Raw genomic sequence first — 25,342 nt, forward strand, 5'->3', positions numbered from 1 at the left:
TGGTCTTTTGATGTTTGAATTCCCTTTCCCATCTCCAAATGCGTGTGACAGAGAATTAGTGTTGCCCACTGTCCCAAATGTACAGAATAAGGTGATTTGTGCCAGAGCTGAGGGAGCTCTCACCAGCTGCCTAAGTGTGCAGAGCTTCCAGCTTCTCCCTAAACCTCAACACTAATTAATTATGTGCCTCCCCAGCCCAGCAACTAATTATGTATGTCCAGTTCCCACATCAATTCTTAACACACACCCCCTCCACCCATCCACACTTCTGATCCCCATGTAGCTCTAGGGGGGGTTTCATGCCCTGTCCCAGGCCTAGTGGGGGAAGCTGCAATGGGGTCCTCTTCTCCCCCTTCCTCAACCTGGGGGACAGCTCCAGGGGTTCTACCTCCCTCTCCCCAGGTTGGGTATTGCCAGGATTTCAGGGGAGTTGGGAGCATGGTGACCCATTGTTCACAGGAGAGAGGTAGCAGACCTGTCCTGAGGGCTGGGCTATTTCTTCTCTCATATCCCCTACCCAAAAACTGCTCCTGGTTCTTGAGGCCAGGGAAGGGTGGAGGAGGAGAGTTCTCTCTGCCTCCTGCAGCAGACCTGGTTGGCTGCTCTTCCCCAAGAGGTAGACAAGTGAAGAAAGCAGCCACTCAGAGGGTGGTTTCTCCAGTGCAGAGCTGAAATTCATGAGAGGGCTGAAGCTTCTTGCATCATTGCACGATTGGCTCTAGTCCCTGACAAAAATCACAAAACTCATGATGAAATCACAGGAGTTGGCAACATTGGGGATGTAAAATAAAAGTAATGAACATATCAAAATGCAGGAAGATCAGTGTGAGGTAGAATTTAATTTTACAAATCATCTCACTTCCCCAAATCATCATTTCTGATGTAAATTTACAAAAGTGAAACCTATCTCAGCTTTTGTTATAGGGTTCATCACCCTGATACTTAGACCAAGACACTTAGCTGCCACTGAGGATCTGGGCCCGATTACCTAGCTAATGCAAGATACCAGATGTAGGTGGAATGGAGGTAAATTTGAATCTTAAAATGAGGTGTGATGAGGGAGTGTTGATAGACACCAATATCCAGTCCTGGCCCAGCTGCCAACCAGACTCTGGTACCTTTAATCCTGGGGAGTGGTTGTTTATTCCAAGTAGTTGAATGGTTGTGCTCCTTTCACATCAGATCCTGTAGGAGTAACTTTCACAGCTAACTAAGGAGATGATGAGGACAAGGAATCTATCTTGAGATAGTTTCCAGATGGATCCAGTATTTAAACTACATTCTTGAATCCACCATCAACAGATGAAAGCCTGAAGTTTGTGACTCATGGGATGCCTGGTACTTATCCAGGTGTGATTAGTGTTGATGATAGCACAGCTCCAGTGGTAATAATGCCTTGTGGGCTAGCCATGCAAATCATCTACTCACTTTGCTGATTGCTATGATTATACCCATTGATTTCTTCGTCTATTTAAAAGACAACAAAACAAAGAATCTCAAGACAATCATGGTCTGACTTCCAGGAGGCCTGAGCTGGTTCAGGCAGGTTGTGGTAATTTGTCTGCTGACATTCTTCTGACAGACAAATGTGTCCATTATCAACTAGTTTATTGCCTCTTTTGCCTTAGTGGCTGCTAGCCAAGAGGGCGCTCTGAGATTCTGGCTGTAAAAGTATGTGCTGCAGCTCCAGAGCTTCACTACTGTACAGAGCAGTTCCAAAGAGCTTGACAGAAAACTAACTAAACAACCAGCATATAGAATAGTACATGTTAGCAAGAGAAGTCACTAAAAGAATCCTGGGAATCAGTTGGGGAAGGGAAGGGGAGCACGGGCTGACACACCTTGGGCTGACATCATAATCAAAAAGGCTGACAAAGGAGGTGCTGTCGTCATCATGAATAGGTCGGAATATGAACAAGAGGCTGTTAGGAAGCTCTCTAACTCCGCATTCTACAGGCCATCACTCTCTGATCCCACTGATGATTACCAAAAGAAACTACACCATCTACTCAAAAAACTCCCTGAGAAAGCATAGGAACAGATCTGTACAGACACATGCCTAGAACCCTGACCAGGTGTATTCTATTTGCTACCCAAGATCCATAAACCTGGAAATCCTGGACGCCCCATCATCTCAAGCATTGGCACCTTAACAGCAAGATTGCTGACGATGTGGACTCTCTCCGAGGCCTATGCTAAACCAACACTTCCCAGCCTATCTCAAGACAATCCACTGACTTCCTGAGAAACTACAGCCATCGGTGACTCAGAAAAACACCTATCCGCCACTGTGATGTGGGCCCTGACACACAGTCCACACAAAGACGGACTACAACGCAGTCAGAAAGCATATCCTGATCCCGATAATATCATGGCTAACCTGGTGCTGAATTTGTGACTGCTTTGTCCTCACCAGGCAAGCTATTCAGCAATTTGGATGGACAATATAACACTTCAAGTCAGTGGCAACTGCATGTACTCTCACATGGACCCAACACTTATAAGCCTAACATCTTTAAATGGTGAGCTAGAACAATGCTTCCTATGCTTTCGGTTCCTACAACGGCTCCCCGGCTACCGGCGAACATTGAGATTTATCTTCATCACTGGTAACTCATGAGAAAAAGCCCTCCGAGGATCCACACCGTGAGTTTAACAATTTGCCCACTCCACCGAACTCCATCAAAGCCTCAGCCCTAGACCAATCCACCAATGGCCATTTCTAAGACACTACGTCTATATCAAGACGATGTCACACTAACACTCAGATCCTAACAATCCGGAACCCACTGACCGCTATAACTTACCTACATGCCTCCAGTTCCCATCCAGGACATACACCCACAATCCATACATCGATCTACAGCAAACGTCTAAGAGATCAACCGTATTGCTCCAAATCGGCCTACAAAGAATAGCATAGAAGACTAAACAAGATCTCTAATCAAGCTTCTAAACTACAAAACCCACTCTGCTGAAGGAAAAAAACAGAATTGAGACAGAGCCAGAGAGAGTACCAGCAACCACACAGTACTATCAGAGACGGCTCAACAAAGAAAATAAACAGAACGCCATAAGCCATCACCTAAGCCCCAACTAAAACCTGCTCCAGGCACCATATCAATCAATGCTACTATACACCTAGTCCTTAAAGATGATCCCTCACATCTCACAGATCATGGAGACAGGCATGTCTCGCTTATAGAACAGCTCACAAACGCTGAAGCAAATACTCCAGATCACCACACGTATCCGCCACCATTACAAACTATAAACACTAACTCCAGGAACCTATCCTGCAACAAAACTGATGCCAAGCTCGTTCACATATCATGGATCGCCTAAATCACAATCAAACCACGCCATCAGGGGCTGCATCTACTGCTCTGCACATCTACAATGTGATATATGCCTCAGTTGCCAGCAATGCTCCACTTCTCGTCATGCACATTGGCTCAAACCGTCCGGAGGCCAGCAGATATCTAGCGCAAAAAGTAAAAATGGACCACAAATCTGACATCCAGGAATGCAAACATTCAAAAAACCATGGGAAAACACTTCAACCTCTCTAACCACTCATGGACAGACTTGAAAGGTGGCAATTTTGCAAATACAAAAAAAACTTCAAAAAACAGAACTCCAAGAAGAGACTGCTGAAACTCCGAATAAATGGCACAAATAGATACATAAGCCAACTCAGGCCTAAACAAGAGACGGGAATGGGTGGTCATTACAACTAAATTGAAATTCTATTTCCGCATTAAGTTCTCCACCCCTTCTAGGTATCTTATTAGCACTTCAAATAAGTTTCTTTCTCCTGCTGATGAGAGCTCATCTCAATTGATAAAACGCTCTGTTGGTAGGCATACTTCCACATTTTCAATGTCTCTGTATGTATAAATATCTCCTGTCTGTGTGTTCCATTCTATGAATCCGAAGAAGTGAGCTCTAGCTCACGAAAGCTCATGCTGAAATAAATTAGTCTCTAAGGTGCCACAAGTACTCCTATTCTTTTTGCGGATACAGACTAACATGGCTGCTACTCTGACACCTTGGGATAAATTCACCCTTCTGTAAAAGGGCAACACAAGGTCTGTGCAGCATTTAATACCACATAAACTGAATGGGATTTATGTAGTCCGTAGGCTTTGTGTTGATCTGCTGCAGAGGGGTGAACTTCAGCTCTTGAGCATTTTTTGAGGCCTCACCCTTGTCTAATTGGAGACCAGATACCGCAAGGAGATTGTGACTATTCATTGTCTTGGTCTGCCTGCTGTGTTAAAACTATCACACAGTTGCAGTGTCCCTTTCATCTCAAAGGATCCCAAGATACAGACAGAGGAATCACGCCTTCCACCTCCAAGGCCTTGTTCAACTAAAATCAGTTTTTAAATCAATTTAGTTAAACCAGTTTAAATGCCTATGTGTTCACTGTTATAGCAGTTTACACCAAATTTATATCAATTTAGCTTCAACTGGTAACCAAGTTTTGTGTGCAGAGAAGGCCTCTAATGCAGCCACCAATCATATGGAATGCAGTAGCTGTTTAACAGCATGAAATCTTGCTATACAGTGGCTTGGGACTGGGAATGAAGAATTCCACAGCCAACTGAAACTAGCAGCGTAGTTAAGGCTGGCTGAATATAGTCAGAGTTGGAACTGAATCAGAACATGGGAGTGAACACTTAATTCTGATAAAAAGGGCCTTGGCCACGGTCAGAACTTTTAGCACTTAGCTTTGTGTCTCATCCAGAAGACCCCCAAAACCATGCTTGGGCTTTTAATTTGTAGTGACACAAACAGACTGACGGCCTACTCACCAAAATCAGTATCTCTTCCTGCAGCATGTTGTGTTTTGTATTTTCCTTGGAGGCCTCTCATCCAAACGCTGGTCAGGTTCAACTTCATGCCTGTTTAGCTTGTGTAAGCCAACAGCATCCCAGGCTAAAAGTGACATCTCTGAAAAAGAGTACCCTACATTATGCTATTTGGATTTTACTGACATATGCTAAACTAATATTGTATGCCTCTGTCCCACTTCGCGAAAGGGAGATGTGACTTATGAGGCTATCCTAGTGAGCGACATTTTAAACGAATTGTTCCAAGATAGTCCATGGTTGCACTTGATGGGAATAGGACACAAGGCTGATTCTCTCACATGCTAGTGTAACTCTATATTAGTGCCACTGAAGCCAGTGGAGGTACCCTGATATAGAATGGGCATAAATGAGATCAAAATCAGGCCCAAATTCTGAGGCATTATATCCTGTGTAATCCAGAAGCCTCAGAGTTCAACAGGATGTTTGAGTCCACGAGGAATATAATAAAGGTCCAGGATGTGTGTTTTGCTTCTAATTTTTTGCCAATGAAATGAAGATGATAGAAACTCTCTTAATAATACCAACCAAGTCTTCCCTTTTAAGTGGATGTCTCCCTGTGACTGGGTGTACCAGGCATTCACTGCCAGAGGCCCCACACTTTGGCACCCCCTCCTTCCCAAGAAGGTGTCCTGCTGGAAGCGAAGAGACTGAGTTCAGATCTGCAGGGGATGCCTAGAGAGGCCTCCCACAATCAACTGTAAGTAGAACCAGTGACAACTGGTCCTCCAGCACCTTAGAAGGACTGGGAGCAGGCAGAGGCCAATCAGAGCCTAGTAGGCCAAATAAAAAGGGCTGACTCCTTCTACTAGGGCTGGGGTCAGTTCTGGGTGAAGTCAAGTCAGAGAATGAAGGCTCTCAGTTACATAACCCTAGTAATCTTGCCCAGTCAGGAGCCTCACATTGCCAACATTGGCTTTGCTTCTCTGTGAAGGAATAATGTTTATATTATAGACTTTAACACCCAGGAGGCTATTTTGAGTTGAGATTTAATTTGTCTTCTGTTAACTCTGGAAAGGAACTGGACGGAGAGCTGACCAGCTGGTGGGCTGGGCCATGGAAGTGGCAGACTGTTGTGGAACCAAGACACAAGGGTGGCACAAGAGAGAAAGTACCCCAATGCTGGGTTTTGACATAAGGCATTGCTCTGGCAATAAGTGTATACTGTGTGCTTCTGCATCTCTTCCATGAAAGTAATACAATCTGCCTCTAGGCCTGTCTCGCCATTACCAGGAAGCACTTGGCTCACACCCAGGATGTTATTTACTTTTTCAGTAAATAACATAACAATGAAACTTAGCACTTCAATAGCGCTTAACAAATATTAACTACTGAACCCAGTGCCCTGAGGCAGTCCAGCCAAAGCATGATGCCAGAGACTAACTAGCAGGAAAAGACAGAGAGGGTCTATAAAATTTCTCCCCACCTTCTGGCTGAAATTTGGAAGCAGCTGCCCAGAAGAACCGGCTTTCTATCTAGGAATTTATTCACACATCAGCTTTTTAAAATCTATATTGATGACTTACAGAACTAACATTTCATTATGGTTCAGGCTTGGGAAGCACCATGATGTTTGTGAATGTTCTATCTAATAATAAACAATAATTTTGTGAGAATCAGTAGTTATAACAAAGGAGGCACTTCCACGTCTAAAAACGTTCCCAAGGAAACAATATACATGGGGACTTGCCCACAATGGTTATATCTACATTAGTCTTTAAACCACATTAACATAGGCTGCTGTAATTTAGAGAGGCTCCAGGGCTGTCTAAACTATGCGAGCGGCCTCTCAGCCCATGAAGCAGCCCAGAATCTGTAGGAGGTAATAGTGACTTAAAACTACTTTAACCCCACCTCCCTCTGGGCTGTGAGATCTGTGTAGCTCCTCTCAGAGTTTTTCTTCATTGCAAGTATAGCTCAAGTATTGCCCCGAATCTGACTCCCATTCGCATAAAAACCTCTAGCTCAAGTTAGGTGGTGCTGCAAACTTGAGCTAACTTGCCTGTCGAGGGCATGGGTTGAAGCTTGAGTGCTATTGACTCTTGAGTTAGTAAGTGCTGTGTAGACACCACTTAAGACCGCACTCCCATGCATGAAGTATGGCAGCTATTTTTTCCCTCAGTATTGCTGCAACCTGTTACACAGAAGAGACACACTGTGCTCTACCATGGAGACTTTACTTTTGTTCTTTCTTTTGTTTTCCTTAATCTAAAACAAAAGGAAATTCAGTCTGAAAGCCCACACTTTGTTCTTTGTGCATGAAGATACATATAAGGCTTTGACTTTTATTTACATTAGGCCCTTTAACAGCTACCTTTAGACTGAGTTTTAGGCACCTTTACATGGCCAGAGTCATGTAAAGGGGTTTTAGTGTAACTGAGGGTATGGCTACCCTGGCACTTTACAGCGCTGCAACTTTCACGCTCAGGAGTGTGAAAAAACACCCCCCTGAGCGCTGCAAGATACAGCGCTGTAAAGCCTCCGTGTAATCAGTGCTGTAGCGCTGGGAGTGTGGCTCCCAGCGCTGCAAGCTACACCCGTAAAGGATGTGGTTTACGTGCAGCGCTGGGAGAGCTCTCTCCCCGCGCTTTGAAATTTCAAGTGTAGCCATACCCTGAGAAGACAGGTCCATAAGAATGTATAGATTTGTCTGAATAAATGAATTCCTATGTTCATTCTTGATTTTGGTAGCTATATGAATTAGGTATAAAACATCTTCCTGGCCCAGGAAAGACAAGAGGGTGAACTTGGAGTTTCATAATTATACAAATTCATTAGGATACCATTAAACTGAAGGCCACAGGCAGTACTAAAAGCATCTATATTTCAGCTGTGCAGAGCACTAAAACTGAAAGTTCTCTCCTGCCAGAAGTATGCAGGCATAGAGACTGGGAATGCACTGATACCAGCCTCTAGAAAATGACATTTCCCACCTCCACTTCAAAGGGACATCCCTTGTCAACTAAGGGACTTGTTAAGTCAAGTTTAAATTGAAGAAATTGCACACAGAAACAAATGGAGGAAACTGCTAAAACTGAGATCTCTGGGAAGGGGATCTAACAAGAAAGAGAGGCGGTTAAGATTTTGAAATACAAAGGCAACAGTTGCATAAACAAGGCAGAATAGAGAACGCAAACTTTGTCTCATATCTTACTACTGCCTTTTGGACCCCCTGGCAGGAGAACTTGGGGCATGTTGTCAAGACACCCAAGCATAAATAGCAAAACAATCCTGAAGCCATGCCTTTGGGGCGCCACTGCATCATTCAGCAGACAAAAATAGACCAGACCATCACATGCATTCACGTGTAATGACAGTGATGAAAAATCCCAACACATTATTTTTTTAAATTCAAATCCTAAACCGGTGGACCTTTCCTATCCTAAATACGCTGACATGCCACAGTCAAAGAGGGGAGGTATCAACCATCCTAATTAGAAATAAAGGGAGTCATAAATAGATAGCTAAGGGTTAATGTTTCTTTCACCTGTAAACGGTTAACAAAGAGAACCAAACACCTGACCAGAGGACCAATCAGGAACTGATTTTTTCAAACTCAGGGCGGTAATGTTGGCGTCTGTGTCTTTGGTCTCGCTCTCACTCTGGATGCTGGGGATTTTTCTTCTCAACCGTTTAACTTTCAGTTCAAGTTGTAGACAAAGGTAGAAAAACAATGGTGTTATTGTTTTTTTTTTGTTTTACATGTGTGTAGTTTGCCTGAATGGTTTAACATGTATCTGCTTTTTAGAATAGAGCTGTATATTTTCTTATTTTTCTTTAGAAACAGCCTGTTGTGTATGTCCACCTTAATGCAGACGATCAGATTTTATGTTTTTTCTTTCTTTTTTATAAAGCTTTTACTGTTTTGAAGTATTTTCGTGGGTTATAGATGAAAGGGGCGTTTTTTTCTCTGTGCTAGCGAAGAGGATGCTTGATTTATTCGGAGGTGAAGCTCTAACAGCCTAGGAATTGTGGTAAGGGGAAACAGGATGGATCCTTTTCTGTGTTCTCTTGTTTTGTTTGTTTGTCTCTTTGTGGAGAAAGGTGACAGTGCTTTCGTATTGTCATGTAAAGAGGTTGGGCCTCCGTACTCTGTCAGTTAGCCAGAGAAGGTCTGGGTGGAGAGAGAGGGGGAAGGACGAGTGGAGTTATTTCCTTATGTCTGTCAGGCTTCTGAGTCTTGGGGTTTCCGAGGGAGGGTTTGGGAGCGACCGAGGAGCCAAACCTGGGATTTTTTGGATGGGTGGCAGTGAGATCAATGCTAGCTGGTAATTAGTTAGGGTTTCATGCTCGCTTCTCAGTTATGAACACTAGTGCAAATCGATCAGTAGGAAAGCTACGACAAAGGGTTACCCAAAAACCTCCTTACAAATACGTGCCAAAAGCTATTGTGGTCAAGCGCTTGCACGGACTTAGTGGATCCGTGATATCTTCATAAGATATTGAAGGAGATGCATATTGCTTGGAAAATGGGATCTCAAGGGGGACCTGCCTGTCCTGGTTATACCAGTTATAGACTCACAGTGTCATGCAGTGCTGGATGTTCTGTGGTAACCACAGCTGGCCAGCAAATGAAATTCCCATTTTGCAAAGAATTCTGGGTTGCTCACATTTTGTTCTGGAGCAAAACGGCAACATTCTGGAACTCTTGGAGAAATGGAACAATCCATTTTGCCTACCCGTTGGGCAGCAAAGAAACCAGGCAGCCTACCTATTTACCAGCTGGGGAGCTGACCATCTGGCTGAGCATGTCATAGAATCATAGAATATCAGGGTTGGAAGGGACCTCAGGAGGTCATCTAGTCTAACCCCCTGCTCAAAGCAGGACCCACCCCAACTAAATCATACCAGCCAGGGCTTTGTCAAGCCTGCCTGTCTCCCTATCTAACAGGCAGCCCCTCTGCCTACCAGGTAGGCAGCTGGGGAGCTGGCAAGTTGGCAAACCAGGCAGCCTGAGGTCTGCCTGGTTTCTACTGAAGGGTTGGATGGAATAGACAGCAAAAGATTTTTTTATTCTATTGAATCAGCATTTTTAAACTGTTCCATGTGAAATATTTTGACGAGGTCTTAGGGGTGACTATCCGTGATACTTATGTCTCCTCGCTCCCACACCACCTTAGGAATTTTTGATTGTGGCTGGCTAAAAGGGTAGTACATACTGGAAATAGCATGAATTATATTCAGGGGTTAATGGGGGAGTGGGGCGAGAGAGGCAAGATGGGATACCATGCAGAAGTCTAGTCACAGATAGCCACAGATAGTAATACTCCTAAGAGGCTTTAAATCTCTGAGGCAAGAATTTACTTTTCTGTGAGATTCCATAGTGTACGGGATTATGGTCCTACCTCCTCTCATCACTGCCTCCAAGTATGATGACAACAGACAAGTAAACCTGGAGAAATTTGCATCCTCATTTGCATCTTGGCAAATATATGGAAAAACTGGGTTTTCTGGATCTTCATGAATAAAGCCGGGTGAAATTTTTTGGACAAATATTTTTTTTCCACTGAAAAACATGGTTTTGGTTGACTGGAAACTATATTCTTGAATTTGACATAAATTTGCCAAAAAGTTTCAGCCAAACATTTTTTTTGTGAGGTACTAGATTCACAAAGGGACTTTGGTGCCGTTCAAAAAATGGTGGCAGTGAAAACAGAAGCTGGTGGTGCTGCCCTGTTCCCAGCATAACTTTTAGCCCAGTGCCTAGAGCATTCATCCAGGATGTGAGAGTCCCAGGTTCTAGTCCCCCCTCTGCCTGTTGTAGACCAGGAATCAGAGTCCTACTTGAGCACCCTAACCACAGGGCTCTAGGTTATCCTGAGTGGTTGTCACAATTAGGCGTCAGACACTTCAAGTGGAGAAAAGGTGGTTTAAAATCCTCCGAGTGGTTGAACCGCCTGATTGCATACTGTTGGAAATGGGCCATCCTGATTATCACTACAAAAGTTTTTTCTCCTGCTGATAATAGCCCATCTTAATTGAATACTCTTGTTATAGTTAGTATGGCAATACCAATTTTTCATGTCCTCTGTGTATATATATCTTCCTACTGTATTTTCCACTGCATGCATCCGATGAAGTGGGTTTTAGCCCACGAAAGCTTATGCTCAAATAAATTTGTTAGTCTCTAGGTGCCACAAATACTCCTCTTTCTTTGTATTATAAAAGTGTTGAGTAAAGTATTTTATAAAAGCTTTTGATACTCTGAACTGGATGGTCATTATGAGATACAGATTCATAATTACAATCTGAATACATGTATCTGTGTATATAGAAAACTGTGCTCAGAATTTCAACTACACCTCACAGCAAGGAAGGGCACAACCTAAGCCAGGTGTTCACACAAAACCAGCTCCAAGTATATATCCATTATGCAGCCCAAGAAAAGACAACAGTGAACCATTGGAGAGACACTGAGACAACTTCAAACTGAAAAGAAAATTCCAGTTTTTTGGAAACCAAGCAAGCAGGAAGTTTTCCCTACCATGAATATCGACAGCAACTGAAGTTCTCCCCCCTGCAAACTGCAAATCCTTTTAGAAAGGAAGGGGTTTGAAAAGAAAGCCATTCAAGAAACTGAGGTCTGGTCTACACTAGAAAATTAGGTTGGCATAACTATGTCGCTCATGGGTGTGAAAAATCCACAGTCCTGAGCAGAGCAGTGCAGTTAAGCTGACCTATGTCCCCATGTAGACAGTGCTAGGTCAATGGAAGAATTCTCTCCACCTACCTACCGCCAGTCAGGGAGGTGGATCTCCTATGCTGACAAGAGAATCCCTCCTGTCAGCTTAGGCAGGTAGTGTCTACATTGAAGTGCTACAGCAGCACTGATTTAAATGTAGACAAGCCCTGAGGGGCAACTTCTAAGTGGGAAGATGTGAAATGCTGGATCCCTCCTAAGTGAGGGGGTACACGGGGCAACTGTTCAAATGAAATAGGTAACTCATATTAGCAAAAGAATTTTATCTAATACAGAAGTGTAACTTCTGAAGTTGCATCTTTATGTTTATTCACTGTATAACCTGTACATGTTTGCTCATCTTTGAATCACTGGTTTTCCAATTCAATAAACCTATGTCTGTCTGCTCCCTTCTCACCCCGTCTCTGTTGTGCAAACAGTGTGGAATGTGTGTGCTAAAGAAAGCTGGTGCCTAGGGGACTGGTTTCACACCTTTGGCGGTGGCAAACCAGCAGGGACACATCTTCCACTGAAATTCCTTCCTTTGCCCTGAGAGAGGGAGAAAGAAGAAAGAACAAAACAAAAAACTGCCAGTTAGAATGGATAGGAAAGGCGATGTGCATTCACAGCAGCACAGAATGTCAGCATCATCCAGGGACTTGTGAACCAGGGTAGAAGTCAGGCACTCATGAATTCTAAGCCTGGCTCGGCCATGGATTCACTCTGTAGCATTGGCCAAATTGCTTAATCTCCCTAAATCAGTCTCCATATCTGTAAAGTGGGGATAATAATACTTAGAAAACAGCCTACCTCACAGGTCTGCAGTAAGGATTCTCTAATGTCTGTGAAACACTTTGTCCTGGTCTACACTTTAAAATTAGGTCAGCCTAGCTACGTTGCTCATGGCTGTGAAAAATTTCATACCCTGAGCACCATAGTTAGCTTCATACTTCCGCTCTATAATCTGGTCATAGCCACCAATTTACTGTGACACAGCCATCCAGTCACCTGGAAGTTGCAGACACACCCATGTCAACTTTGGATGTTTATGTAGACTTAGGAAGGGATGGGGAAAATCAGATCAACATTAACAAAATGAAGATCATGGTCCAGATATTTCAATGGAGTTGACTTGCACCAGCTGTGGATCTGGTCCCCGTTGTGTTTTTACAGAACCTGCTTTAAAATAAAATAAAATAAAATAAATAAAAATTCTCTTGTTTTCTTCTGTCTTGTTGGCATTAAAGATTGATTAATTCCACATTAAAATATTAGATAATTTCCCAGTGTCACCCAACACTGTAACTGTCTCCAGGATAATTTTGCTGTGGGCTCAGTGTATAAGATAGTAATGGTGGGTAGCGAGTTTCCTGCCAAGGGAGTGGTATTAATATACATGTTTATAAACACCTACCTATCGAAAAGTTCAGGCACAAAGGGCCAGCAACTAAATAGTATCTACAGTTATATGTAAACGGGATTCTGAAAATACTTGATTTGTATGTGTACTAGTGGTTAAATAATTAACTCTGATGTGAAATTGCAAAGAGCCCTTGAAATGTCGCCCTTTTGAAAAATCAGTCTCAAAAACTGGTCTCACCATGTGGCATCCCTTGCTATTCCTGTCCTGAGCCAAAGTGTGTAAGCCTTAAGTAATGTGCAAAGCACTGATTGCATAGTATATATGTACAGCAAACAGTCACCAGACTCATTTCACTTGTGACACTATCTCTCTTTCTAACACAGATCTCTTGAGCTGGCAATGTAGTTGTTTGATCTCCTGTGCCCGAGGCACCTGATACACCAGCCTGAAATTCTCTGTAACTCTGCAGAATGGACCAGAGCTTTCAGAGGACTGTTATAACCAAAGCATTGGCCACAGCTGTCCCATCCTTCCACCAGGTTTGTATTTGGCCCTTCTCCCCAAACAGACACTTCTGATCACACCAACCCTCAGACTTCCTTTCTGTCCTACTCAAATGCATCCAATTAGCCTCTGGAATAATTTACTGTGAGATTACCCCTGTAGAAGCAGTGCAGTTATAGCCTCACAGCACTCCTTTTCAGTGGGAAGAAACAACCAGCAGTGAGGTTATAATTATTCCGCAGAGACCCAGACTCAGGCTGGCTATCAAACACACTATATAAAGAGTCCGTTTTATGATAGGGAAAGGAGACTGAGTGACTCCAAAGTGCTTCCTTTAAGCAAAGATTTTCAATCTTGTTTGGTTTTTCTAATCTGCAGCTGGCCCTCCTTCTTTCAGCTAATCCTGTCACCAGGTCCCTGGGGAATTTAGAAATAAGAAAAACCTTGATGAAAACAAACCCACTGTGTTCAGTTTCCTCTGACCAAGGGGTGCATCAACTGCCCTTTGACTTGGTGAAAGTTTTAAAGCAAATTTCCCTATGGAAAATCTCTCTACAAGGCACATCTCCATAGACAGCAGGGTTCACACTGCACAAATAGGCCATTCCTGGTACTCTGAAGTGAGAGGGTCAGCTTTATGCTATTAAACTTAGGGCACTTAGCGTCTTCCTTCTGTTTTGTACAGCACTGAGCACAATGATGTCGGTGACATTATAAATCAGAGGCAGAAGAAATCAGCAGAGAATGTGGGCAAAATTGGCAGAGTATCCCCTGATTTGTAGGACTTCATCAAGGATTTTAGCCAGGAATTTAATTTTTTGGCTCTATTCCTCTATATCGGGACAGGCAAACTTTTTGGCCTGAGAGCCACATCAGGTTTTAGAAATTGTATGGAGGGCCGGTTAGGGGAGGCTGTGCCTCCCCAAACAGCCAGGTGTGGCTTGGCCCCCGCTTTCTATCCAACTGCTTCTTGTCCTCTGACAGCCCCCCCAGGACTCCTGCCCCATCCAACCCTCCTGCTCCCTGGAACCTCTGCCCGCCCCCCACTGCCCCATCCAACCCCTCCTCTCATTCCTGACTGCCCCCTCAGGACGCCTGCCCCATCCAACCACCCCTTCACCCTCTGCCCCCAGAACCCCTGCCCCTGGCTGGCATCCACCACCCCATCCAACCCCCCCTCCCTTCCTGACTGCCTCCCATGGACCCCTGCCCCCATTCAACACTCCTTTTCCCTGCCTTCTAACTGCCCCAACCCCTATCCACATCCTCACCCCCTGAGCACCACCTCTAACTCCCCTGCCCTCTATCCAACCTCCCCTGCTCCCTGCCCCCCTTACCGCGCTGCCTGGAGAACTGGTGGCTGGCAGCACTACAGCCTCACCGCCCAGAGCACCAGGACAGGTGGCTTGAGCCAGCCATGCCACCATGCAGCACAGAGCACTGGCTCAGGCTGCGGCTCTGCAGCTGCGCTGCCCAGCAGGAAGTCGCAGCCCCACCGCCCAGAGCATTGCGCCGGCAGTGCAGTGAACTGAGGCTGTGGGGGAGGGGGCTAGCCTCCCAGGCCAGGAGCTCAGGGGCCGGAGAGGAGGATCCCATGGGCCGGATGTGGCCCACAGCCAGTAGTTTGCCCACCTCTGCTCTATATTAATTTCAGGTATCACTGTTAAGAAACAAGGAGAGTCATCAAAAATATTAATAATAAAATAATAACAACTTATAAAGTGATACAGTGTTTTAATCTAGTAATACCCCCCAAACCTGTTACTTTTGACATTCATAGCCATAAGGGAGAGTGATTTCCAGATACTTACTTACTTTCTGAATGCCTCCATCGGAAGTAAATACGCATACGTATCACTTCTTGTTGCAGTGAAGTAGCAGTTTTTCCTAGTGCAAACCTACTCAGATTTGATCATTTCCTTTTTACAGTTACAAGCAGTGAGTCACTGTTCTGCTTAAGTGTGTACTGCAGAGGATGGTGAAACTACTCTCCAGCCCTAGAGAGGTAAATTCCTGCATAATTACACCAGCTGGCAAGATTGTGCGTACCAGAAATATCAGCACTGAGGCCAAATTACTATGGAATCCCCTAGTTTCTATAACTCAGAAATCATAATTTAGTAAAAGCCAGTTTCCCCCCTTTTCCTCTCTGTAAAATAGGGATTAGAAAGCTTTTCATAACTTAAAAGGGAGAATTAATGTTTATGATGTGCTTTGAGATTCTTATATGGAAGGACCAATAGAAGGGCAAATTACTTGTTGCATATTCCTGAGCTTTAATCTTCAAAGAGCTTTACAAAAGGTAACAAACTGAGCCTTAGTCAATATCCTAAAATCCTTCTGCAACCAAAGGTCACTCTGTGGTGAGTCAACCAACCTGAATCTGGCTCCCTCAGTTCTGGGTCTTTCTTGAGCAGAGACTGTCAGGCATTCCCAATTATATCTATTTATGGACTGTTTTGAAATGTGGTTGAACCGAGACTAGGCTCTGAATAACAGATGCATGCTCACTTGCAGCCTTATCCAGCACTTGACTCCAGGTCTCCCAAAATGAAAGCTCTGGAGTAGTTTTGTTACCATCAGTTATTTGTTTGGTGCCCCCAAAGTGTGATAGATGCTGTGCTGCTTCACAGAACAAATAAAAAAAAAACCTGATCCTTGTCCTGAAGTGCTTCCAACCTGGATGTTAGACAAGACACACTAAGCTCATCTGAATAGAGACACTGGATTTATGGCTTATTGCAACAACCCATAACTCACTAACCTCCCATATATATAAGCTCTCCTGTCGACATAACGCTCTCTACAGAGGGGTTAAGGTTGGTATAACTATGTTGCTCAGGGGTATGGATTTTTCAGACCCCTGAACAACATACACCACTACCCCGATATAATGTGGCCCGATATAACATGAATTCGGATATAACGCGGTAAAGCAGCGCTCCAGGGGGCAGAGGTGTGGGGCTGCACACTCTGGCAGATCAAAGCAAGTTCGATATAACTGGATTAGAACTCAGGCTAACATCATACACTTTTAATTAGCTCCACAAATCAATTCTAACTCACATGGTCAGAAAGATCCCTTCGTTAATATGGAAAGAGTTGACAATATGTTTAGAGAATACAGAACTCTTTTCTCAACATTTGCCTCCTTTGGACAGAGCTTTAAGCTTTTGTCTCTCAGAAAAATATAAGTGATTTTCGTATCAACATTAATATTTTTAGGGTTTTGTGACTAATTTAATAAATTACTAAATATGAAAGGGGCTAGAAAGTACCACCACTCACGACAGTCCTTGGCTGGCTTTCACTCTTTACTGAGCTGTTGAAGGCATAGCTTTCAAACCACATGAATATTGGTTTTGGTTTTCTCTCTGGTATAATTGCATGCATTTTTAAAGTCTTGTGGGCTAAAGAAATTATAGGACAAACCAACATTTCAGGGCAATAAATTCAGCATCTCATTCTGATGTGTTTTCCATTGCTCTCTGATTGCTGTGGGCCTCTGCCTTATGAGTCATTTGACCCAATGAATTATTTACCAGAGACCAGTTCAGTTATAAGCAATGTAATGTAATTGTCTATTTGCAAAGCACCTGTATACATGATCTATAAATACTTGAGAAAACAATCATGTTTTTACTGTAACTCTGCCTATTATGTATTGTAGTAGCTGGTATTCCCCGGAAGAAAGAGAGCATCAACAGAATTCAGGCATGACTGTTGGACAGTCCCTTAGTATATTCACCAGAGTCTCGCCCCCTTCCCCCCTTTCTTTTTTAATTTGTTCCATCCAGCACCAACACACACACCAGAGGATAAAGCTGCCATCTTGTTTAACTTCTGTGGTGTCCAATACATTCTGAATCAACTCTGTTGTATCAAGTGCAGCCTGAGATCCACAGAAGCACTTTTAACATAACATCATATGCTCTGCCATTGGGATTCTTTTAAGGGCTGTGATTAATCCTCCTCCCATTGTAACTGTATCAGTATACTTCTACCTGAACCAACCCCTAACTTGGATGTGCTGAACCAGTGTAAAATGGGAGTGACACCTATATGATTTACTCCGGTAATTTACCGGGTTAAATGATACTCAGTTAGTTCTATGCTAGAAAAGCTATACACTAGAAACATTGGGTAGGAGTGTGTATGATTTTTAACCAATATAGTTATTCTGGAACAACCCCTAGTGTGGACAGTTATGCTTTATAAAGGTGCCTTATACCAATCAGTACAGCTTTGCTTCCTGAACCAGGATAAGCCTATAAGCACTATTATAACTCCATACCCTTGTCTGTTTGTGTAACTATACCAATATAACGAAAGCAGTAGAACTTTCTAGAGCAGACAAGCCCTTAGTATAAATCCTGTTTTTCATCAGTGCAACATTTGTCCATTGAGGTAGCACCCTTTCCCTGACCTCCGGGTGGAAGCTGCACTGCCTGCAGTTACTGACTGGGGACCACGGAAGCAGTGCCCCTACATTTTGGCCTGGTCCACACCTAAAATTTAGATAGATATAGCACCCATAGCGTAGATATGTCCTCTGATATTAACTTAATTTATTAGCAGCTAATTACAGCCATCAAAATTGGGGAAAGAAATAGATCTCTCTATCTACTAGTCAAGCAGTAACAAACAAAGATGAGGAATGCTGTTTGTTTGGTGCAATGTGAGAGAATGAAGACTGCCTTCCTTTATCCCTTTCTGGAATCCAGCCCATTGTTAGATAACAGGAAAACGATGCTAATAATTTTCCACTTAGGTGGGCAAGCATTTCAGTGCTACCATTCCAACTCAGGGCAAGCACGGCAGTCAGCCAGGGTGCAAAGCTGGGGGTGGAGGGAAGGTGGAAGAAAAATGGGGGTGAGGGAAATGACAAAAAACATGGTAGGGGACGCAAATACACTTGCTTGCGCCGAGTGTTAAAACGCTTATTTACGTCTCTGTTGTGACTGGCTTATTTCATGCAGCCAAACTGCACAGGTGTAGGATGCAGCCTATTTAGTGATCCTAGGGTATGGCTACACTTGAAACTTCAAAGCGCTGCCGGTGAGTGTAGTTGCAGCGCCAGCGCTGGGAGAGAGCTCTCCCAGTGCTACACATACTCCACATCCTCATGGGGTTTAGCTTGCAGCGCTGGGAGCCGCGCTCCCAGCACTGCGGCACTGTTTACACTGACACTTTACAGCACTGTATCTTGCAGCGCTCAGGGGGGTGTTTTTTTCACACCCCTGAGCGAGAAAGTTGCAGCAGTGTAAAGCGCCAGTGTAGCCATGGCCTTAGTCTCTAACATGACTAAGGCTATGTCTACACTAGAGAACTTCCAGCAGCACAGCTGTACCGATGCAGCTGCGCCACTGTAAGTTCTCTTGTGTAGCCGCTCTGTGCTGACAAGAGAGAGCTCTCCTGTCGACATAATTAAATCACCCCCAATGAGCTCGGTAGCTGTCAGTGGGAGAAGCTCTCCTGCTAACATAGCGCTGTGCATTACCACCACTTATGCCAACAAAACTTACTCAGGGGTGTGTTTTTTCACATCCCTAAGCAACATAAGTGGTAGTGTAGACATGGCCTTACTTTCTGTACAAATGCCAGTGTTCCAAAGGGAATTCAGGAAGTCCTCAGAGTTAGGACAAAGATGTCCTGTTGCTGGGTCATTGTAGAGAGCTTTACACTACATATTTACACATCAGAATGCAAAAAAAGCAGTGCCCAGCCAAATGTGCTGATGAAGAATTTTCCTCTGGGAGGAAAGATCCAGGAGCTAATCATGTGGGAGTGCAGTGGGCCTAGGTGAGCCCTTTACATTTCCTGGCACCAAATCCACCTGGCCTGGCTACCAAAGTCTTTCAAAATTACTTTAAATTCAAACCTTGATAACCAAAGACCTTTCTCTAGGGTTTCTTCTGAGTGGAGTGGTTTCTCACTCCTCTCCTCAGACAAAAACTTAGGCCTGGTCTACACTTAAAACATAGGTCATCATAACTACACTCCTGAGCACTGTAGCTATGTTGTCTTAACTCTCCATATAGATGCAGCTAGGTCAATGAAAAAAAAAATGCATCCATTGACCTACCATCACTCAGAGAAGTAGAGTTCTTACAGCAATGGAAAACCCCTTTCACACTGTAGTCCACGTCTACACTATGGCCAGGTCTACGCTACAAAGTTAGATTGACATAAGTTGCCTTGCATTCGATTTTTCAGACCCCGCAGCAACTTAGCTGGCTTGACCAAACATTTCAGTATAGACCAGCCCAGAGTGATGTACTCTACAAAGTAATGGCGAGTGTAATGGTCTGCATTCAGGGTCTTGTTGGGGAGCTTGGCCTATTGGTCACAACCACAACCCCTGACTGCCAAAGGAGTAGTGGGGCTGGGAGCCCAAGCCCTCTCACTCCACCAGGTTCTGACTCAGGGCCCTTTGGGCTACCACTGGTCTGGCAACCAAGGTTGCTTAAGTCTGTCCTCCCAGGGTCACTTCCTATCATTCTCCTTCCCAGGTCAGCTTAGTCCAAGACTTTTCCTTGTTGGGGAAGTCCAAACCAAACAAGTAAGAGGAGGTTACTAATGTCCAGGGTCCACAGGCAGAGGAGAGGGGGATACTTCCCTCTCTGAGGTGAGTCCTCCCTTCCCTCAGGGGGACCCCTTTGGGAAGCTGTCTCAGAGCCTTTAGGCTTCCCTCTGCTCTGGGCTGCTGTGGCTGTGAGCTACAGGTCTGCTCACCTCCAGCACTGCCAACCAAATGAGCTAATTCCCAATCTTTTAATTCCTCCAACAGATGGAGCATTTGCAGCCGGAGTGGTGGGGTGGGGCTGGCTGGGCACAAAATAATCACTTACGTCCTTGTTTTTCAGTGTGGAGTTTGTATGCCCGATCACAATGAGGATCTGCTTTCTGCAGAACAGTGATTCCCAAACCATGCTCTGTGGAGCACTTGCTGGTGGTCTGCAGGGAACTTCCTGGTCAAATGGTGCTTCTCATTTCCAGCCATTAATTCATGTTAAAAGCAGGTGAAAATACACTTTCCTAATATTACTTTTTCATTTGAACAGGTACAGTAGCGGCAAGCACAGTGACCTTCTGTGATTGTGGATGGGAGCTGGTCTGGGTAAACTCAAAAAGGAGGGGAAATATCCACGAGCCAGTCTCTTATGTTGGCCACTTGATTTAAAAAGAGTCTGAAAACCCCTGCTGCAGAATAATGACTTTTTCTTTACCTGTTCAACAGTTTCTCAAATTCATTCAATTTCACTTTGTTTTGTCAGAAAAAGAAGTTAGTGCACGTTGCTGAGAGCCAGGACTCCAGGGTTCTATTACCAGCTCTGCCATTTCCTTTGTTTGACTTGGGGCAAGCAAGGGATTTAGCCGTTCCATGACTCAGTTTCCCCATTCTAACAAGTTCTCTTTATAAGAACATAAGAATGGCCATACTGGGTCAGACCAAAGATCCATCAAGCCCAGTATCCTGTCTTCCAACAGTGGCCAATGGCAGGTGCCCCTAAGACAATGAACAGACAGGTTATTATCAAGTGATCCATGCCCTATCACCCAGTCCCAGCTTCTGGCAAACAGAGGTTAGGGACACAATCCCCACCCATCCTGGCTAATAGCTGTACACCATGGCTAGCCAGAACTTAATACTAATGGAACCCAGTTCCTCCTGTTCCAAAAAAAAAAAAAAAAAAAAAAAAAAAATCATCAGTGCTAGCCAATTCTTCATTGCTGACCAGCCAGCCCTCTCTTTTGCTATGGAATGGGACATGGGGTCATCATTGCGGGATGGTTAGCTTGCTCTTGCCTTTGCTAAATAAAAGGGAAAGAGGAAGGAGGCAAGTGCTAACAAGGGTCTCCAAAGCATTTAACACCTACTGAGAATAAGAGGCCAGATAAAGAGCATAGAATGAGGTGCTAAATCCTGTTAATTACTTATCCTGGCTATAATTACCTTCATTGTAATATGAGGGCTGCATCATTAAAAACAGAATGAAACCCCATTAACAGTTTGGGGATTGCATTCCACTTCATTGCAGGTGGAGTTTCACCCTGAGGCTATGTCTAAACCAACTGCCACACAGGTGTAGCATCTCAGTGTGTAGACAGACACTAATTACAGCGACAGCAAGGGTTCTTCATTGCTGTAGCAAGAATTCTTATGTAACCTAGCTACTGCCTCTGAAGGAGACAGATTACCTACAGTGACGGGAGAACCCGTCCCGTCACTGTAGTGAGTGTCTACAATGAAGTGCTACAGCAACGCAGCTGCAGCTGTGTCGTTGTAGTGCTTTAAGTGTAGAAGCTTTGTTTCTATTATCCCAGGAACATTATTGGACAATGCAAACACCATATGAGACAAACCGATCTACTCCAGGCTTTGGAGATTGTTCACAGTGCCTATCAGCACACCGGAGTATCATAGATTGAACTGAATAGCCTGTTTTGTACACTACAGGGACTGTGCTGGCATGACCATGGCATTGTACTATGCCAGCATAACCCTGTAGTGTAGGCACAGACTACAGCAATGGAAGGAGGTTTTCCTTCATTGTAAGAACACTGTCTGATCAAGCAACAGTAGCTAGGTTGACAGAACCATTTTTCCTTCAACCTATTTGTGTTTATACCATGAGCTAGGTTGGTACAGCTATGGCATTGGATGCAGATCAGACACCAGAGAAGCCCGTAAGCCTATCAGTGAGAAGGGACCCAGAGGAGCTGCCCAGCTTACTGCTCGCGGAGTACCCCGAGGAGCCCATGGTGCTTGATGCCATGGAGGACGCCGACCAGATGCAGGTACTGCTAGAGGGGGAGGTTGGAAGTAGCCCGGGGGCAGCCAACTCTAGTCTGGCTGTGGCACATCCAGAGCTGATGTCAGTGTGTTGCAGCCAGGATCCCCACTGACACAGCAGCAGGTCGCCTGCCACTGTCAGGATCCTGGGCTGGGATGCAGTGGAGCAGGCGGGACTGCGTCCCCCTGCCACCCTACTCATTGGTGGCAGCCTCCTCCTCGCCCTGACACTCAGGACCAGGAGCCTGGGTTTTGCTCTTGAACTGTTTGTTTGCTGCCTCGCCCTGACCCATGGCCTGGGCTTGTTATTGAACTTTGTGCTCAGCCCCTGCCTCAGGGCCTGAGCCCTTGACTGTTTCCTGAATCACCGAGCTAATTCCCTGACTCACCAAACTTGTGTAGTGAGGCGGCCTGGCTCCCAGCCGCCCCAGAGAGGGGCAACCCCACAAACATACATCTATACTGCCCCTTTGTAATGTTGCACTGATTGAGTTAAACTGGTGGGATATTGTGTGTGAACACATTTGTTCCAATTGGGTTTATGATGAGTTTACACCACATTAACCAGATTTAAAACAATGTTGAGTGTTGACACACATATTTGTCCTGGTTTAACTCAATCAGTCCAACGTCACACCTTAAGTTAAAACACTACAACTTTAGATGTGGAGACAAGCTCTATTGACAGACATAATTTTGGCTTCCATCTACACTATTGGGAGCTACCATATTGTGGGATCTGGCTAGGTCTTCATGTAGTTTGGTCCTGCAGCATGGGTGAGTTGGAAGCCTGTTTGAATTGGGTCCCTACATCTTGATACCAATCCTTGGCAAAAGCCACATCTGTAGCACAATGTAGAGACATAAAACATGGTTCAGGACCATCTATATTGCACGTCTGAAATTGTGTTGTAATCACATCAGGTGCAATTGTGCGATAAGTGAGTAATAATATATGGTAGATTTCTATGGCCTTTAATAAAACTCAAGAGAAGTGGGTGAGCAAACACTAGAAAGCACAGGAAGGAAGCAAGATGATGTTTTGCTTGGTGGTCAAATACAGATCAAAAGCATTAGGCAAAATACACAGGACTATGAGTATGTCTACACTAGAGGATTATTTCGATTTTACAGAAACTGATTTTTGGAAAAAGATTGTATGACGTCAAGAGCACGCAGCCACACTGAGCACATTAATTCGGCAGTGTACGTCCATGTACCGAGGCTAGCGTCGACTTCTGGAGTGTTGCACTGTGGGTAGCTATCCCATAGTTCCTGCAGTCTCCCCTGCCCATTGGAATTCTGGGTTGAGATCCCAGTGCCTGATGGGGCCAAAAATTTGTCGTGGGTGGTTATGAGTAAATGTCATCCGTCAATCCTCTCTCTGCGAAAGCAATGGCAGTCAATCATTTTGTGCCCTTTTCTCTGTATTGCCCAGGCAGACGCCATAGCACGGCAGCCACGGAGCCCCTTCAGCCTTTTTTCACTGTCACGGTATGTCTACTGGATGCTGCTAACAGGCGCAGTGCTACACAGCAGCATCCCCTTACCTTTGCTGTACCATCTGCTGCTTTGCAAGTTGACAAAGATAGTTACCAATCATACTGTACTGTCTGCTGCTGTCCTTGGTGCTCTTGGATAAAAATGGTAATGACTCCCCAGGTCATTCTCTTCTTTAAGTTTTGTCTAATGGAAAGTCAGTCCTGCCTAGAATATCCAGCAAGCCTACTAAATAACCAGAGAGGCAAACTGCCACTCCGGGTCAGAGCCCCAGACATCCTGCAGAAATGATGAGCTGCATGCCATTCTAGGGGGTGCCCCTGCAACAACCCCACCCGTTGCTTCCCTCCTCCCCCACCTCTCCTGGGCTACCATGGCAGTTATCCTCCCATTTGTGTGATGAAGTAATAAAGAATGCAGGAATAAGAAACAACACTGACTTTATTGCCTTTTCAAGCAGAGATCAAAGGGGGGAGGGGAGGGTGGTTGGCTTACAGCAAAGCAGGGTGAAACACCATTCTGCACTTGCTCAGCCTATAGCTGAAAATGGGAATCTGTGACAAGCACTAGGATAGAAGCACAGGCAGGACTGAATCTCCATTTGTGTGTGGGCTTTTGGCTGACACTGGTAAAATACAAAATGTCCCAGGCTATGTATGTTGGGGGACAGTTCTAAGTGGCAGCTTAATTTTTTTTATTTACAGCCAAATGTAGAGGTCTAAATATGATTGTGCTCCCTGGTAGCAAGGGATAAGTGCGACGGCATGGTGCTGCTGGCTGGGGAGAGCAGCCTGAGGCAGAAGCCTCCAGCTGGCATGCTATTCCAGGCAGGACTGAATCTCCTTTAGACAAAACTTAAAGAAGAGAATGACCTGGAATCACTCTCATTTTTGGCCAGGCGCCCCCAGGCAACCTCACCGAGGCCAGCCAGGAGCACCCACGGAACGATGACAGATGATACCAGTTCTACTGTACCGTCTGCCATTCGCAAGGCAAGCAAAGGGGATGCTGCTGTGTAGCGCTGCAGCACCACGTCTGCCAGCAGCATCGAGTAGTGACATTGAAAAAAGGCAAGAAACGATTTTTTTCCCTTTGCTTTCACAGAGGGAGGGAGGGCTGATGACATGTACCCCGAACCACCCGTGACAATGTTTTTGACCTTTCAGGCTTTGGGAGCTCAGCCAAGAATTCAAATGGTTTTCGGAGAGTGTGGGAGCTGTGGAGATTTTTTCAAATGTTTTGGCATTTCGTCTATTAGAACAGAGTTCTGATAGAACAGATTCATCTCCCCGTACAGAGATCAGATTCAGTATCTCCCATATGGTCCATGCTGGAGCTCTTTTTTGATTCTGGGACTGCATGGTCACCTGTGCTGATCAGCGCTCCACACTGGGCAAACAGGAAATGAAATTCAAAAGTTTGCAGGGCTTTTCCTGTCTACCTGGCCAGTGCATCCGAGTTCAGATTGCTGTCCAGAGCAGTCACAATGGTGCACTGTGGGATAGCTCCTGGAGGCCAATATCGTCTAATTGTAGCCACACTAACCCTAATTCAAAATGGCAATACCAATTTCAGCGCTACTCCCCTTGTTGGGGAGAAGTACAGATATCGATATTAAGAGC

This window comes from Chelonoidis abingdonii, chromosome 3 (assembly GCF_003597395.2).
Source record: "Chelonoidis abingdonii isolate Lonesome George chromosome 3, CheloAbing_2.0, whole genome shotgun sequence".
NCBI lineage: Eukaryota > Metazoa > Chordata > Testudines > Testudinidae > Chelonoidis > Chelonoidis abingdonii.